Genomic DNA, 15,789 nt, shown 5'->3' on the forward strand with positions numbered 1-15,789 from the left:
ACATGCTCTGAGGACGCTAGTCCTTCTGGAACCGTGGGCCTCAGAAGCAAGCGGACTAAGGTGCTCCCTCTTGCCATCACTGCGCCCCACGTCTGGGTGGCTCCTGCTGAGTTTGAGGTTGGCAGATGTTTTGTGACGTCCTTACCTCAAAACTAGGTGCGTACAGTGACAGGGCCTGGAGATCCAGGCTGGAGCAGACACTGAGCTCTGCAGACAGCACAGTTTCTGTAGGAAGTAGTAGGTTTCTCACTGTTTACAAAAGCTCTGTGGTGACTCCAGGGTTAGGCTAAAGATGACCCCACTAGGGATTCACTAAGCCTTGCTAAGGCCCAATGGTCATGAGATAGGGGGCAGGGGAGTCCCTGCCTCTGCCAGGAAGTCCCGCCAAGTCCACCTCCTCGGCCCTAACTCAGCCCTAACTAGGAAGCCCTTTGAACTGCATACCCAAAGGCAAACCAGGAACGGAGTGCAGGGAGCGGGGGCTCATCTCCTTTCCCTCCGCAACTTAATACTTAAGGGGTTATTTTTTTGTCCCCTTTGTTAAATGCAAAAAAGCAAAACACAACACGCACATGGTTTAAATAAGACATGTTTGCATTCTTGTTATAAGAACTCTGGAAACCAAATCCGAGTACTCAATTATGTAGCCCTACTATTAGTTAACACTTCATGACTATACTTCGTATTTCCTTCTCGTCTTTTTTTCTGAGAGTAGGTTAAAGAGAAAGAAGACATTGAACTCTGTTGAACCTACCCTATGGGGGGAAAAAGTCTCACAGTTATGAAAAGTCAAAAAGAAAACAAAAATGTGAAATGATATAGTGATAAAATCTCTGCATGATTTAAGACTATCGCCTCATGAATCTAACACTGACTGATCAATACTTCCTACTTCCCAGCTCAGAAGTGGGACAACGTCGGCCGGGCGCGGCGGCTCAAGCCTGTTAATCCCAGCACTTTGGGAGGCCGAGACGGGCGGATCACGAGGTCAGGAGATCGAGACCATCCTGGCTAACATGGTGAAACCCTGTCTCTACTAAAAAAAAAAAAAATACAAAAAACTAGCCGGGCGAGATGGCGGGCGCCTGTAGTCCCAGCTACTCGGGAGGCTGAGGCAGAAGAATGGTGTAAACCCGGGAGGCGGAGCTTGCAGTGAGCGGAGATCCGGCCACTGCACTCCAGCCTGGGTGACAGAGCGAGACTCCATCTCCAAAAAAAAAAGGAAGTGGGACAACATCGCTACTCGACTGAACAGATGGCTAACAACAATCAAATAAACCCCCTCCCTGCCAAAACAGCTAGCGGACACTAGAATGCAGATTATAACTTCTGGTCATTTACAAAACTACACGTTATGAAACTCTCTGCTGAGTCAGGTTACCTAGACACAGCTCTGTCTAATACATTCTCTCACCTAAGATTATCATATACATTAAGGTTTAAAAAAAAGCCAGCCAGCCCAGGTAAGAAATACAAAAGTCTATGCGGCATGAAATGGCTCAAAGAGACTGGTTTGGTGGAATTAACTAGTGGTTTAATGCGGGGCGGGCGGGGTCTGATATACAAGAGTGCCCCGATTTCTTCAGAGAAATTAACATTTCAATCCTGTTTTTATCTAGAAGTCATTAAACTGTGCAACATGAATTATTGGAACTGTAGCAGCGAATTAACTCTATTCATCAACTAAGTCCAAACATTTTAGAGTGTATCTGTAATGAAAAAATAGCTCTACATTTCTATCTCCTCTCATTAAAGTAAACCGGTTTTCCCTCTCTCAGTATATAAAACTGTCTTCTCTTCACATAATTTATATTACCATAAGCCGGCTCACATTCTAAACTATTACATGTCTCCAATTAATTTTTGCAGCTTTTGCCTGAAAATTTAATGAGATAGTAGTGGATGAACCTGCTGACTCCAGATTATGTGTGTGCTCCCAATATTAATGTTGGCACAATAAAATAATCTGATCCACACCTGACTCAAGCATTTCCCCTCGCTGTGGGTATAAAGGTAACGTGGAAACCAGGTCCACTCATTTCAGTCTTTTAAATCCAATTACAAAATTTACTAGTCTCAAATTAAACTGCTCCTACTCATCAACCTGGGAGGAAAGGAGAAAAGCAGCAGCACAGTCTAATTATCCCAACACCATTTCTATCAACACTGCAGGGAGCGGCTACGATGGATGACTATTTCTCTAAGGCCTCAGTTCTCCACCGTGGGGAAGTCACAGGCTACACTCCTCAAAGCCAACCCCAAGGAAGCCAGGGCAACCCCCGTGATGAGTACAGGGCACAAGGAGGCCCTTACTCTGTCCCGCTGCTACAGGCACGCCTTACGTGCATGCCTCAGGTGGGGTCCATACCATTCACAATTTGGTTGTACATGTGTGCATATCAGTGTGTCCATGTCAGATGTATGCGTGCACACGTGTGAGCATGTACATGTGTGTTCATCTACATGTGTCTGAGTTCAGACAAACAGGTGAGGGGCACTGGTGACTCTAAGTCTCAATGACAGGCCCTCTGTAGTTCTTACTTTTTGCCAAAGGGTTGAGGTGCGAGCAGTGGCTCGCACCTGTAATTCCAGCACAGCACCTTGGGAGGCCAAGGTGGGTGGATCACTTGAGGTCATGAGTTTGAGATCAGCCTGATGAGATGGTGAAACCCCATCTCTAACAACAGTAGCCGAGCATGGTGGCAGGCGCCTGTAGTCCCAGCTACTAGGGAGGATGAGGCAGGAGAACTGCTTGAACCCAGGAGGCGGAGATTGTAGTAAGCCGAGATTGCGCCATTGCACTCCAGTCTGGCCGACAGAGCGAGACTCCATCTCAAAAACCAAACAAACAAAAACGCCAACAATACCATTAACAGCAGCAGCAGCAGTCAGTAATCAATGTTCAGAAAGTACCTGCTATCCCCGTTTTCTCTTTTGCCAAGCACTGAGACCGTCCCACCCATCAGTCCACAGGTGTGTGAACCCAGCACGTGTTCAGCTCTGGGAGTGAACAGAATGGAACTTAGATAGACTACTCCCAAAATTCCATTCCCTCCCTAGGCTGATAAATGACAGTGACACCCACATACACTAGCCCTGGTGGCTGACAATTTAGTAATATCAAGAGAATACGCAGTACCCAGGTGCGTCTGGTATATGGGTGGTCCCTAAGGCATCAGTTGGCTGATGTGCGTTTAATAGTCCTTAGGAAGGCCAGGACCTGGGGATGAGTGGGCCATGCTTCCGAGCATGGGGGTTTATGTCCAAAGATGGCCAGAAGATCCCCCGCTATTCATACCTGTGCCCTGAACCTTCACAGTGCCAGTGAGGCAGCCTGGGACTGCTGCTGGTGAACACAGACAGAAATGAGAGAGAGACAGACAGACAGACAGACAGAGAGACACTCAGGCCTTGGAGCTGCCCGCCCTGTGCTACTTTAGCCTGGAGTTCTGGCTACAGCAAAGACCAAAGGGCTCATTCTGCTCTGGGGCCACCTCCTCCCCACATCCCCTCCACCCCCGCCACTGGGTGTGTGGGGAATGGAACTGCAAAGCTCACAATAAACTCAGCAAGCTCACCTGACTGAGGTTTTACCAAGCTAGAAAGCCTCCTTTCCATGCGCTGCTGGTCTGCAAGCTTGGAGTCTAGAGAGAGACTGAAGAAAAGCCATCATACCAGAATGTGGTCAGGTGCGTTCAGTACGCACAGGTTTATACCAACATCTAAACTTTTAGGAAAAGGTCATGGAGCAGAACATGCTGGGTGTGCAACTGAAACCCAGACCTAGGTTCAAATCTGACCTCTGTTCTTGCCAAGTGCCAAGAGAAATCAATTAATCCCCCTTATCCATTCAATTTATAGGAATAAATAAAGGTAAATACCTCAACCTTGCAAAGTTGTGCCACACACACAGGACCAACTCAAGCTGTGCAACATCTGGCACGCACGCCACATGAGGCTTCCTTTCCAGGGCAACCAGCTGGACCATTCTGGGCCCTCCAAATTAAAAAGGCCCTTTTCAACTCTGCTTTCCTGGCCAGAGAAGGCCTGGAACATGAGCCCCAAGCTCCACCACTCAGCCCTCTCTCCAGGTTCACTGAAAGATACCCCCATCCTGAACTCCAGCTGGAGCCATCTCCCTCCACTCCCTTTTCAGGGGACAGCTTTCAAAGGGTGCAGTTCCTCACTCTCAATAAAGCAATGCTTCCTGCCTTAGAGAACTGTCAACAAGTTTGTATGGAAAATAAGCTCTTGAGTTGCCAAAAAGCCCTGGCTAAAGGAAAACCCAATGGTGCCAAGCTACCAGGGGAGGTGGCACCTCCAAGAGTGGCAGAAGGGTCCCAAGGACTGTTCAGGTCCATGGTCTCTTTCTCTGAATCCATCACTCCAGCCAGTCTGGTCTAGGCTAGGACGGAGTAGGGATGGGGGTGGTAGATAAGACCAGGTCTGGCGAGCCTAGGCTCTTCCCAGAACCAACACAATCCCAGCACACTGTGGCCAGAAGCATGCTCAAAACAGGACTTAGTGCAGGCTCAGATTCAGTCCTAAGGCACCAGAAAAAACAGCCTTAAATTTGAAACTGCCAAGCCCTGGGGGCGACACAGAAGGTCTCATCAAGATCACACATAGACTCTGAAAACCTTCTCATATTGAAGAACGGGAGCTATTAACTGTGTTAGCGGCATGCACAGATGTTGTCTACATCTAAAAATTCCCAAATAGATCAATTAGCATATTATAAAGAATTTACTTCCATTTTCCCTTGACAGATCATAAAGACCAAAATGTAACACTCAGTTTGAATTGACAAGTGTGTATAGCAGGAGATGCTGTATTAAATGCAGACAACAGTGAAAGAAAATGGTATTTGATGATTGGCCACCTAAGTCTCAGAGTAGAATGTCAAAGGCCAGAAATCCGTTTATTTAGTAACCAAAGCTCAACATCATACAAGTCACTTGGGCTCTGGTAAGGGAAGTCCTACTGTCTGCACTTGGTAATTCCATTGCTCCACTTGTTTCCTAGGTAAGACACTGGGAGCATGTGTGGAAAAGCAAGACAAGGCTAGAACCCGGGGCAAATACACGTGCACACACATACATGAGTCAAAGGAACAAAAATTTTTGGAAAAAAAAAAATTTAAATTTAACTTTTAAACAAAAATAAAAGAAGGTATAACAACATTCTTATGTACTGATATTCTAAGCATGTCTTTACTTGTATGTTTGGAAGGAAGGGCTGGAGGAGATAAGGATGAGAGGAAAAACACGAATAAAATAAAACTAAAATTCAGTTAATAGATGCAGACTTGTCCTTCTTCCCATTCTTCCAGAATCCTCTTCCTAGATTGCAAATCAAAATCTGCATTTAAAGAGAAAATCTCTAGTGTAGGAAAGAGGAAGCCCTAGGGTACAAAGGTACTGTATTCAGTATCTATGGGCACAATATTGCATTTTAAATGAGATGAAGAATTTTGAAATTTACTGAATATATGACATATTCCAAATTATCTTGTTATTACTACTATTTTTACTAAATTCTTCTATCCTAATAGGTGTTTCTCTTTTATGGCCAGAACTTTTAATAAAAGTAACGTGATATTACATCATTCTATCAATTTAATCTTGAGAAAAGATTACACGATCCAGGGATCTTATAAGCTGTGGGTTCTGATAATTCAGCCATTATTCAGTGTGAAATTCAAACAGTCTGAATTCATTAACATTGGTTGTTACAAATCTGCATTTTTAGACTTTGCCATAAAATGCAGGAGTCCAGACCCAGTGACCTGAATCTAACTGCCTTTCATGTGAAGTGGCCGTGTTCCCGGCCTCTCCCAGTGTGGTTCTCGAGAGAAAGCCTCACGTCTTCGTCCTCTCCATGGCTGGCCTCAGGCTCTTTGGTCACACTTAATGTTCAGGCAAATTGCAGAGACCTCAAGCTATTTCAAGGAGTAGAGACATATTCCCAAGGAAGGATGTACATTACGAAACAGATGTCCCGGTGGGCACAGGAGCAGGTGCAGTAGCGTGGTGCCAGCACCTCGCCTTGGCTGCGGCTGGGATCAGCACACCCTCACAACTAAAACCCCAATGCATGACATTTGGGAAGGGCTTCAGGGAAACCCCAAGCCTTTCACTGCTTGATAGAAAACCATTACTACCAGGTCGATGGGCAAGGAGTGAGCATCCCACATCCCAAGTGCCAGGAGGAAGACAGAACCTTCAGGAACACAGTAGACCTCTCATGAGCAAGACAGTTTTGAGTTGCGTTCGTTGCATCTAAATGTTCACTGCAACACAGACCACAGGTGCTGGTTTGGAGAGATGCAACCTGTACTACCCTCCTCCTCCAGCCCAGCCAGGCAAGCAGGGCATCTTCCACACGCTAAGCCTTTGGCTGTCCACATTTACTGGTACTGCTGCAGCCATCATTTTTGTGTGTGTACATATATTCATGTGTACAAGTGCAATTTTCTACATCCATACATTGCATTGTGGCGAAGTCAGGGCCTTCAGTGCCTCGATTGCTGAAGCAACGCACATTGTACCCACCAAATCACCTCTCATCAACGCCCCCCGTCAGTCCCCATCATGTCATTCCACACTCAGATTGTCATTCTTGACTCAGCAGTCATTCAGCAGTCATTCCTGACTAAGCTCTTAACAGGTACCAGGTACCTGTTAAGCCCTGTTCAATACTGTTTCATTGAATCCCCACAACTCTGAGATTAAGCCCTACTATCTGCTGCATTTGAAAGGGGGAAACCGAGGCACTAGGCTCAGAGGGGCATAGTTTGCCCAAGGTCAACACCATCAGAGGAGGACAAAGTCAAGTTGCAAGCATTTTTTGGTCACACCATGAGGACCCTGCCCTCCTGCCATCACCAAGGCCAGGAAGGACCAAGTCCTGTGCAATTAGAATCATTACCTTCCCCTTGCAAACACCAGGAAGAAGTGCCAGAGTCACTGGCGCTGCAGGAGGGAGTGACTGTTATGATGCAATTCCATGCTAAAGAGCTGAGTTGCTTCCCAGCCAAGTCTAACTCTGCATCAATCTGCTCCGTTTAAACACGCAGGCAGAGAAGGCTTTCCGGCCTTCAGCAGGCCTCTGGGGTGCTGCCACTGAAGCCCAGGGTTGGCGGGGGTGGGGATCGGAGCACAAATCAACGTGAGTCCCCCTTCCCAGAGGAAGCTGCAGCCCTCTGTCATGGTTTAGAGGTCATCGTCTGCTGTAATGAGGGAGTGGCAGTGAGTTTCAACTGAATTATGAAAAGCCAAGAAAGTGAAGGTTTTTAACAAATGTGCGATTGGGGCCGTCAGCTACACACGCAGCAAACACCAGCTTCCAGGCCTCTGAAGGTGGGCAAAGCGGCAGCCACCATGCTGGGTCCTTGAAAGAATTTGATACAGAAGCCATCTGAGCTTTGTCTCGAGGGACCCAGGCCTACAGGACTCACAGAGCCAGTGGGCCTTCTTGCTGTCCTCATCATCCCAGCTTGGATGTAGTCAGGTTGGCTGAACCACGTAATCCCTCACCTACGAGGCTGCTGCAAGTGCGGCACCCACAGGTGGCGGAGAGTACCGCTGGGTCCCCGCACCCTACCTGCATGGGTTTAGACTCCCCGCCCTACTTGCACGAAGGAGAGGCGGGGGCATGACTTCACTTCCCTGCGGTGGAAAGCTCAAGAACATGGCTTGATGATCTCAGAACACGCACACCTCCCCTGAACAGGTAGTAATAACACGCTGGGTTGCCTTCTGTCTGCAGAAAACACTCCCAGCTAACACAGAACCAACCCAGCCTTCCAGACAGCTGCTGGGATGCGCTCCCTGCATGTGCCCAGCCCACTCCACACCCACCTGGCCCCACTGCAGCCTGGATTCACTCATTCAAAAAATTACTTCGGGGGCATCTACAATATGCAGGCCACGCACAGAATTAAGGGGATGATGAGCTCAAGCAGGTAGGTCTGCCTCAGGGAGCTGCAGACATCACTCCGGACAGTTGTGTTTGTAGTCAGAGTCCCGCCCCTTGGTCCAAGTCCATTTACAACACTTTTTCACTTCCTGGATACAGGAGTCAGGAGGCTCAGGAAGTCAGAAGAGACACCCTTGGCTGCTGTACTAAGAGGGACTGAAGGCTCCCACCAGACAACAGGCCGCCCAGGCAAAGGGAGCCCAAATGCCCACAGGAGAGCCAACCCCAAGAGGTACTGACGCTGAGACATGCAGAAGAGACAACGTGGCTTAGAGCAGCTGGAGTCAAGGTCTCCCAGGACACAGGCCCCACCCATGCCCCTAGGCGTCCCACCACCTCGGAAGCAGGTGATAGGGAGGACCCACTTGCCATGACCAGCTGAACCAAGGGGTATCCTGCAAACCTGCAGCATCCGGGAAAGAGGCGAGCTTCCCCCAGGAAAGAGGCAGCCAGCCCCACGGCTCTGGGACCCTCCTGTAAGCACCCTTCACCCCCACTGAAGAGCCTCTCCCCCTCCATGCCTGAGGAAACTGATCACCCAAGCTGAATTTTTCAAGGAGTTGCAGGTTACATCCTGCCCAGGACAACAAAGCTTTCCTTTGAGTTAAACAATGTATAGCTGAACCGGAAGAGGGAAGGTGACCACACGAAAGGTGTTGCATTACAAGGCTCAGGAATTCGATACCTTCACCACCAATTCTCGTTTTCCACAAATCCCTATTAAAAGACAGCACAGGACCGTTCCCAGAAATCAAGGCTCACACCACGTGGAGCCGACTGGATGCTCACGGGGACATTTGATCCCAGAGGACTGGAGAAAGGACGGAACGGGAGGACCCTGTGCGGGCGCCATTGTTGTCCGTCAGTATACATTTATAAAAAAACGGAAATTAAACACTGTCATCAGATGCTCTGAACTGCTGCTCATCCACGGCTGTGTTTTTTCATCCTCCCACATTAACATTTCCCCCTAATGTTCTATCTTTTTGCCATATATAATTAATTTTAACAGCTTCTGCAACTTCCCCACAGGTTGCTGCTGTTTCTTTTAAATAGTATACTGCTGAGAAATGGATTTGTTTGCTCCGTGTGCCTGAAGAAACCACATTATGAAATATGTATAAATGTCACTGTTAAGGCTGCTTCTCAGGGTAAGTGCAGAAAAACGTTCCATTTTACCTCCTTGCACAGGAGTCCACTCACAGAAGCTACTCGCATGTATTACCCGTGTGCCCACACACAAACGACAATGAATTACGCAGCATTTTCTTTGAAAACCTCCTATTTATCCTTAACTGGCACCAGGCTAGGGGAATCATCTTAATTGCTACGTGGAAAAGAATGAATTGCAAAAGCATTCGGTCGACCAAGAGGGCTTTATTTTTAACAGCATGGGGCCAGGTGGAAGTTGCCAAGTTTGCCAAAAATAAATGAATCAACCAATCAATAAAGCAAATGTGTTCGGCTGGTGTTAAATGAATGCCTGGGAAGAAGGAAGCCACAGGCAGCACCTCCTTCTTTCTCCCCTCCTGCCGCCCCCACCCCTGTGAAAACACCAGGCCCGAGGACACAAGGGTCATGGGAATTCTCAGTCGTTTCCTAAATCGTTACTTTTATTTATTTATTAATTTATTTGAGACAGGGTCTGCCTCTGTCACCCAGGCTAAGTAGAGGGACATGATCACAGTGTACTGAAGACACGAGCTCCCAGGCTCACACAATCAGCCCACCCAGGCACAGGCAGGCACTGCCACCTGGCTGATTTTTTAAAACATTTTTCTGGAGATGGGGTCTCCCTCTGTCATCCAAGACTGAGTGCGGTGGTGCAATCATGGCTCACTGCAGCCTTGACCTCCCAGGCTCACACAATCAGGTTCCAGAGTAGCTGGGACCACAGGTTCTGGAACCACCTCAGGTTCCGGAACCACCTCAGGTTCCAGAGTAGTTGGGACCACAGACACACATCACCACCTGGCTGATTTTTTTAAAAAAATTTTTTTAGAGACGGGGTCTCGCTATGCTGCCCAGGCTAGTCTCGAACTCCTGGGCTCAAGTGATCTGCCCTCCTCGGCCTAAATCATTGCTTTAGAAAATGCATCCAATTTTCTGCTTCTTCAACAATGGTCAAAATTGACATCCAGATATTAAACCCTAAAATTACTGAAAGTAACCAGGCTCTTGTGCTTCTGGGCTATTTCATCAGCATTTGTAGCTGGGGGAGCTGCTGTAAGTTGAAGCTAACGCCCCTTTACACTTGAACCTGGGCAGATCCCTCAAGCTTTAGTGAGATGGTGTGTGGCCTTCCATAAAGACCAACTGAAACTGCTTAAAACCAAGACCATGTTTTTTAAAAAAAAAAAAAGTTATTGGTCTAATGCAGTCTAAGAGTATTAATAAAATCAGCAAGGGTAACACATAAATGTTAAGGAAAAATATTTACAGAAAGAAATAACCTTTTCCTCTGCCACTAATCACACCCAGGAACACTTGATTAGCAAGCCAACATTTTAATAAGAGAAAGCTCACTTCCCTGCCTACTCATTTACACATCGGCATCTACGCCCCAGCCTGAAACTTGACAGTAAACAGAATATACCACCTCTCCCTTCGACAAGCGAGGCTCTGGCCCTGCCGCGTGGCTCCATCCATTCCTTCCCACACTCTTCTTGCCTTTAACGAACACGCGTTCCAAACCTCAGAGAAATCAGCCGCTGACCCACGTCTCTGGCTGTCCCACACAACAGGGCTGCCATCCCAGTGGCCAGGCCTATCTGGGACACGGGGGGGTCTCCACCAGGGCTGGCTGTCGAGGGGCAGCAGAGGCCCATTCTCCGCGCACTGCCACACCCTCAGGGGCAAGATGCAGCCCCATGTGTGACCCCACTTCACATGGACCAAGTGCTTTTCCTCCCACACCCTGGGGTGGGGTGGTACCATGACAAGCCTCAGACACCGTCCAGGAACAAAGACCCGGGAAGTCATCTTCACTATAAAGGGACCACACAGTATTGGGGAAGCCAGGCTCACTGCCGCCTGAGTGTTTCCGGAAAGGCTCCCGCCAGCAAGGGACGCGGGGTGGCCTGAGTTTGGGGTTGCTTCACCAGTGGCTGAATACCGGGTCTACCTAAGGCTACACGTGCTGGCAGGTGGATCTGAGCGTCAGGTTCTTCACTAACAAAACAGGGGTCTTGGCAAGGGTATGAGGATCATGGAAAGAGAAGTGGACACCACGCCTGCATTTCCCACCCAGCATAATGTCACTCAGTGGCAACAGAGACTCCTGGCCCCTCCAGGAGTGAGAGGCAAGTGTGCCCACCACCCTGCGGAGGCCCTGCTCGGAGGTACCCCTCTAGTGAAGGAACAACTCAGCAGGGACCCACCCAGGCCGGCCACAGAGTCCTGACACATGGGTGACAGAGGGAAAATTCGGGCCTTCTGCCTCATCTCTTCCTCCCTACTTTGCAAATCCACTCGGATGAGAACCAGCAGCCAGGGTGGCGCAGGAGGCAGAAAACAACCGTAACAGCAGAAAGCCAAACTTACCAGGAGGATGGAGGGCATGACCCCTGTGTGACCCTGGACCCACGCAGACACTAAAACAAAAAGAAGGGGAATGGATGGGGTGATCTCTCCACCCCTACTTGGGAGGCCACACTAGGTTGTTGAGATGCTCAGGAGAAAAGAACAAAGGCTGAATCAATGCCTCCCATTTGTCCCTGGGGGGTGGAGGGAGGCTGGGATTCCGAAGCATGGCTCCAGTCCAAAAGGCACAGGAATAAAATCCAAGTAAGAACCAAAAGCTTCGGTGGGGGCCCCTCCTCCCCTACTCTGAAGGCTGGCTAAAGCTTCACTGGCATCTTCTCCACCGCCCCATCTCAGCCTCCTGGCTGTTTCTCATCTAGAGAAACCCAGAGATGAAAGGCCCTGTGGATCTTCCTCTGGTTTGTGGTTTCCGATGTTGGCAGTCTTGCTTCCAGCCCAAACACGGGAGCAGGAACACATGGCCCTAGCAAAGGCCCCATGGATGCATGCAGACCAGGAGCTCAGGAGGCCAAGGGCCCCAAGGACCCTGGGGGCCACACACTGGGACCAGAGTGGCAGAATGGCCGTGGCCCAACACCTCCGCCACTTTACAGTCATTGACAATCGGACCCCAAGGTTTAGGTATGTGTTTCCAGAGTAATTCAATACTTTCCTTCTGTTTTTCATGGAAAAAAAGATATCTGTCCTACCAGAAGCAGGCTAGAGGCCCAACGATCAGGAAGATGACCTCACCTAGGTGGCCTGCTACAGCCACAACGCAGATGGTCATCCAGCCTGGTTTCCCACGGCAGATCAAGGCAAACCCCTCTTCCACAACCAATCATACGCAGTTTCCAGCACCGTATCACCTCAGACTGTCTTTCCCAGAGGCCCTGGTAGGCAGGCCAAGCTTCTACATCATCCTGGAGATTCATCAAAATACATAATACAGCAGGCACGGCAGCCGGAAACAGTCTTATCTTTGCAAAACCACAGCTGCAACTATTCTATCACCACTTTACATAATATAAGTTAAGGGATTTGATTTGCATTCCCACTCATTTATGAACATTTAGCCAAAAACACTTTTTCTACGATACTTTTGTTAAAAAAGATAATTGGGTACTGCTGCAAATATTAATGCTTAATAACAAAATGGTACTAAAAAACCATGACCCAACTGAAGTGATGAAGAATGAAGTCTTTTTCCAGGAGAAGCCAGCAAAGCCATCTGACATGTTGAGCTTTCATTCTGACAAGCAGCAACATAGAGAACAGATAGTAAAGCAGAACATGCGTCAGATCTAAATTTAGCACGTCACTATTCATTATTGAGAAAACGAGCCTCTTGTTAGAAGGCTAAGTATGTGATGTCAAGTTACTAAAAAAGACGGCCATAAACCAAAATATTAAGTCTAGCACAACAGGAATGGGATGCTTTTTAAATTAGGACATGCTAAAGAAAATACTAAGAGGGCAAAAACAACGTATAAATGGCTCTAGTGCCTAACGGATTCGTCATTACCTCTGACGGCGTCACATGTTTTTCATCTACCTCCTTCTCCTCTGCCCACATTTTAAAAGATGTGTCTACACCAGGGATCTCAACAGGTGGGCTCTGGCTGAAATCCCTATGTGGTCCTTACTTTGGTTACAATCCCACATGACCTCCTTGTGTTGCTGCATGTAGACAGCAGGCAGAGCTGGATACAACTCCCTGGGCATGGTGACGTTCCACAGAGCAGAAAGGGTTTGAGAGCAAACACACGCCTTCTGGGGCCATGTGAGAATTCTACCATAAGAGTATCTGCAAATGGTCAGGGGAGAAGTTTTATCCTGGTTCGGGGGCGGGGGGGGTAGGTGGGCCAATGGGGCCACACTCAGTGTGTGTGCGTGGGTCGTGGACACCATGAGCCGTTAGCACAATACAGTGACCATGCTCCAGTGACGGCCAGCTCCAGTACCACACCAAGTCTCTTCAGCTCTTCCAAAGTGCTATAAAAAACTCTTACCCAAAAGGATGCCAAAAATACAGGAATGGTGGGAACTCCACATAAGGGTAAGTGTCTTGAGTCCGCTCGGCACTCAGGAAACATTTGTTAACAGGAAGCATGTCATAATTTCATTCTGGTTCTGGATGCATTTGGAGAATGTTAGCTCATCTGTCTGAGATGGAGATCACTGCTAAACAGGATCCCAGAGTGGCTCTGGTTATTAGACTGAGTCAAATGAAAATGCCCTCATTCAACCATTTTTGATATTTAAAAAGTCTACTTCATTCTTATACACCAAGTTCCTGCATCCTTCTGTTTAGGGAAGATGATTTCCAACCCCGAAATGAGCATCTATGAAACGTACTGATGGTCCATCCAGCGGAGACACTCCCAGGCAGGCAGGGCCTGGTACCTGTCTGGGTGAAAGGGTGTGGAGGTCCAACATGGCCACTTCCATGGTGTCCAACTGGAGATATCACCATGACCCAACCACTGAAAACATCTTCGGACTCAGCAGCCAACACTGGAAGTATCTCTGCCAACCCCAGGCCCAAGCTGACTTTATCTCTGCCTGAGTATCTTGGGCAGGTTCAGGCACACAGGTCTCTCTGAGAGAGTGACAGCCAGAAAAGCAAGCAATGTTGGTCCTGAAAGGTTGAACTGAATAAGGTTGCGAATGGTGGTCCTGACCTCCCTCAGGTTTCCACCAAAGAACATTCCATCATACTTCCAGTTCCTCATCCTCCTCAATGCTAAGAGCCTTAACCGTTCGAACAGGACTCAGTGGCCCCTCTCATACATAACTTGAGCTTCATGCTCTGCTATGGCCTTTGGCCCTTAGCAAGCCCTGTCAGAGCACTCCCAGGAAAGGGTTCTGAATTTCTATATCAAATTCAGTTTAAAGGGTGGGGAGGGTTCGGGGTACCAGCCCAATACCCCTGTTCAATTCATAGATAAGGCTTCCAAGTGCCAGCAGAGGCCACGTGCTCAGTCACCAAGCTGGTAATCTTTGCAGGTCTAGGTCTGGGTCAGCTACCTCAGTTTCCCCAGCTAGCTCTACTTTATAGAGAAAAGGAAGGGACACACAGAGGTCCTTTCCTGATCCTACAACCCACGGTGCTGCTTGGGCTCAGGCAGAGATTCAGCTTGTCCCCCTCAGGTGGTCGCCCATGTGTGCCCCTGGGCTCCAAGTCTCTAACCGCCTCCAGCAACCCGGGCAGCCAGGCCTGAGGGCCCGGTCACAAACCTAAACCTTTCTGGGAACCAAAGCGAGTCCCCTCAAGGCTCTGCTAGGAGTGTGACAGGTGAGAGAGACAGGACACAATCAATTGGCTAGCGGTTTCCCTTGCTTTTGAAGGACACTGTTACCTCACGGAGAAAACGTTTTTTTTAAAAAAGCAAGATTAAAATCAATTCCATCAGAGAAGCTGCCACTTTGAGACTTTAAGTAAGATCCAGGTTTTGTGAAAAATGGCTAAAGGCATGCCGAAATGAAAGTTAGAATCCCAAAACCCTGCTACGGGTGCAGGATTGAACTCCATCAATCAACATGAGTGCGGTCGGGATTGAATGCTCATCTCAGCCTACACCCACATTCCCAATCTACTCCCCCAGAAAAATCATGGTATGTTCCAGACATCCTAGGGGCTGGTAACACTAAAAGTCTAAGCTGACTGAAGAGGTGCCAGCATCCGCAAGCCGTCTTCTTCCTAAAGACATCCATCTACCACTTATGACTGACTTGGGGTATCATGAGATGGTTTCTCTAATTCATTTTTATTCTTTTTAATTAATAACATCGAGAAATCCTAACACTATTTCCATTCTGACTTGAGTTTCCTTGTCGTATAATTTCCGTTGACTTATCTCTATAGCAGCAGCAGCAGCAAAAATCACTTTACACTGAACTATATTGCTTCAGAGTTAATTACATGTATTTTGCTTTTGATAAATGAAAATACTAGATGCAATTAATTGAAAGACAATCAATATGATCCCGCGATTAGACATCCCAATGAAACAGCCAGAGGCTGTAGGCAATCCATACTCATCAACTAATTGAAAACACATTGCAAAGGGGATTCTAGAAAACTGAACTTTTACCTGGAGATATTTCACAATAACTCACCAATATAAGTCTGTCCACAAACTCTATAGTTCACACGATGGGCTGTCCGTCTTTTTAAGGGAATACAGCTTCATTGGTTCAAAACCATTTAAGGTGATGAAACCCTGAAAGCAAAATGAATGGAGTCAGTGAAGTTGAAGTAGTGATTTTTTTGTTTGTTTGTTT

The 15,789-nt window shown here is 47.9% G+C and overlaps 1 protein-coding gene across 48 annotated transcripts in view; it reads right to left on the bottom strand.

Annotated features, from left to right (window-relative positions):
• CTBP2 (C-terminal binding protein 2) overlaps window positions 1-15,789 on the bottom strand; it is a 173,262-nt gene that overhangs the window by 107,070 nt on the left and 50,403 nt on the right. For 39 of the 48 annotated variants that reach the window (XM_077947855.1, XM_015148418.3, XM_077947823.1 and 36 more), the window contains one exon: window positions 15,625-15,728. The exons of 3 other annotated variants lie outside the window; for them this stretch is intronic. The gene's annotated coding sequence lies outside the window, so the exon portion shown is untranslated. Of the gene's footprint in view, window positions 1-15,599; window positions 15,729-15,789 lie in introns of all 48 variants that reach the window. 6 more of the 48 variants (XM_077947849.1, XM_077947857.1, XM_077947843.1 and 3 more) reach the window with 1 other exon arrangement.

Source organism: Macaca mulatta, chromosome 9 (genome assembly GCF_049350105.2).
Source record: "Macaca mulatta isolate MMU2019108-1 chromosome 9, T2T-MMU8v2.0, whole genome shotgun sequence".
Taxonomy (NCBI): Eukaryota; Metazoa; Chordata; class Mammalia; order Primates; family Cercopithecidae; genus Macaca; species Macaca mulatta.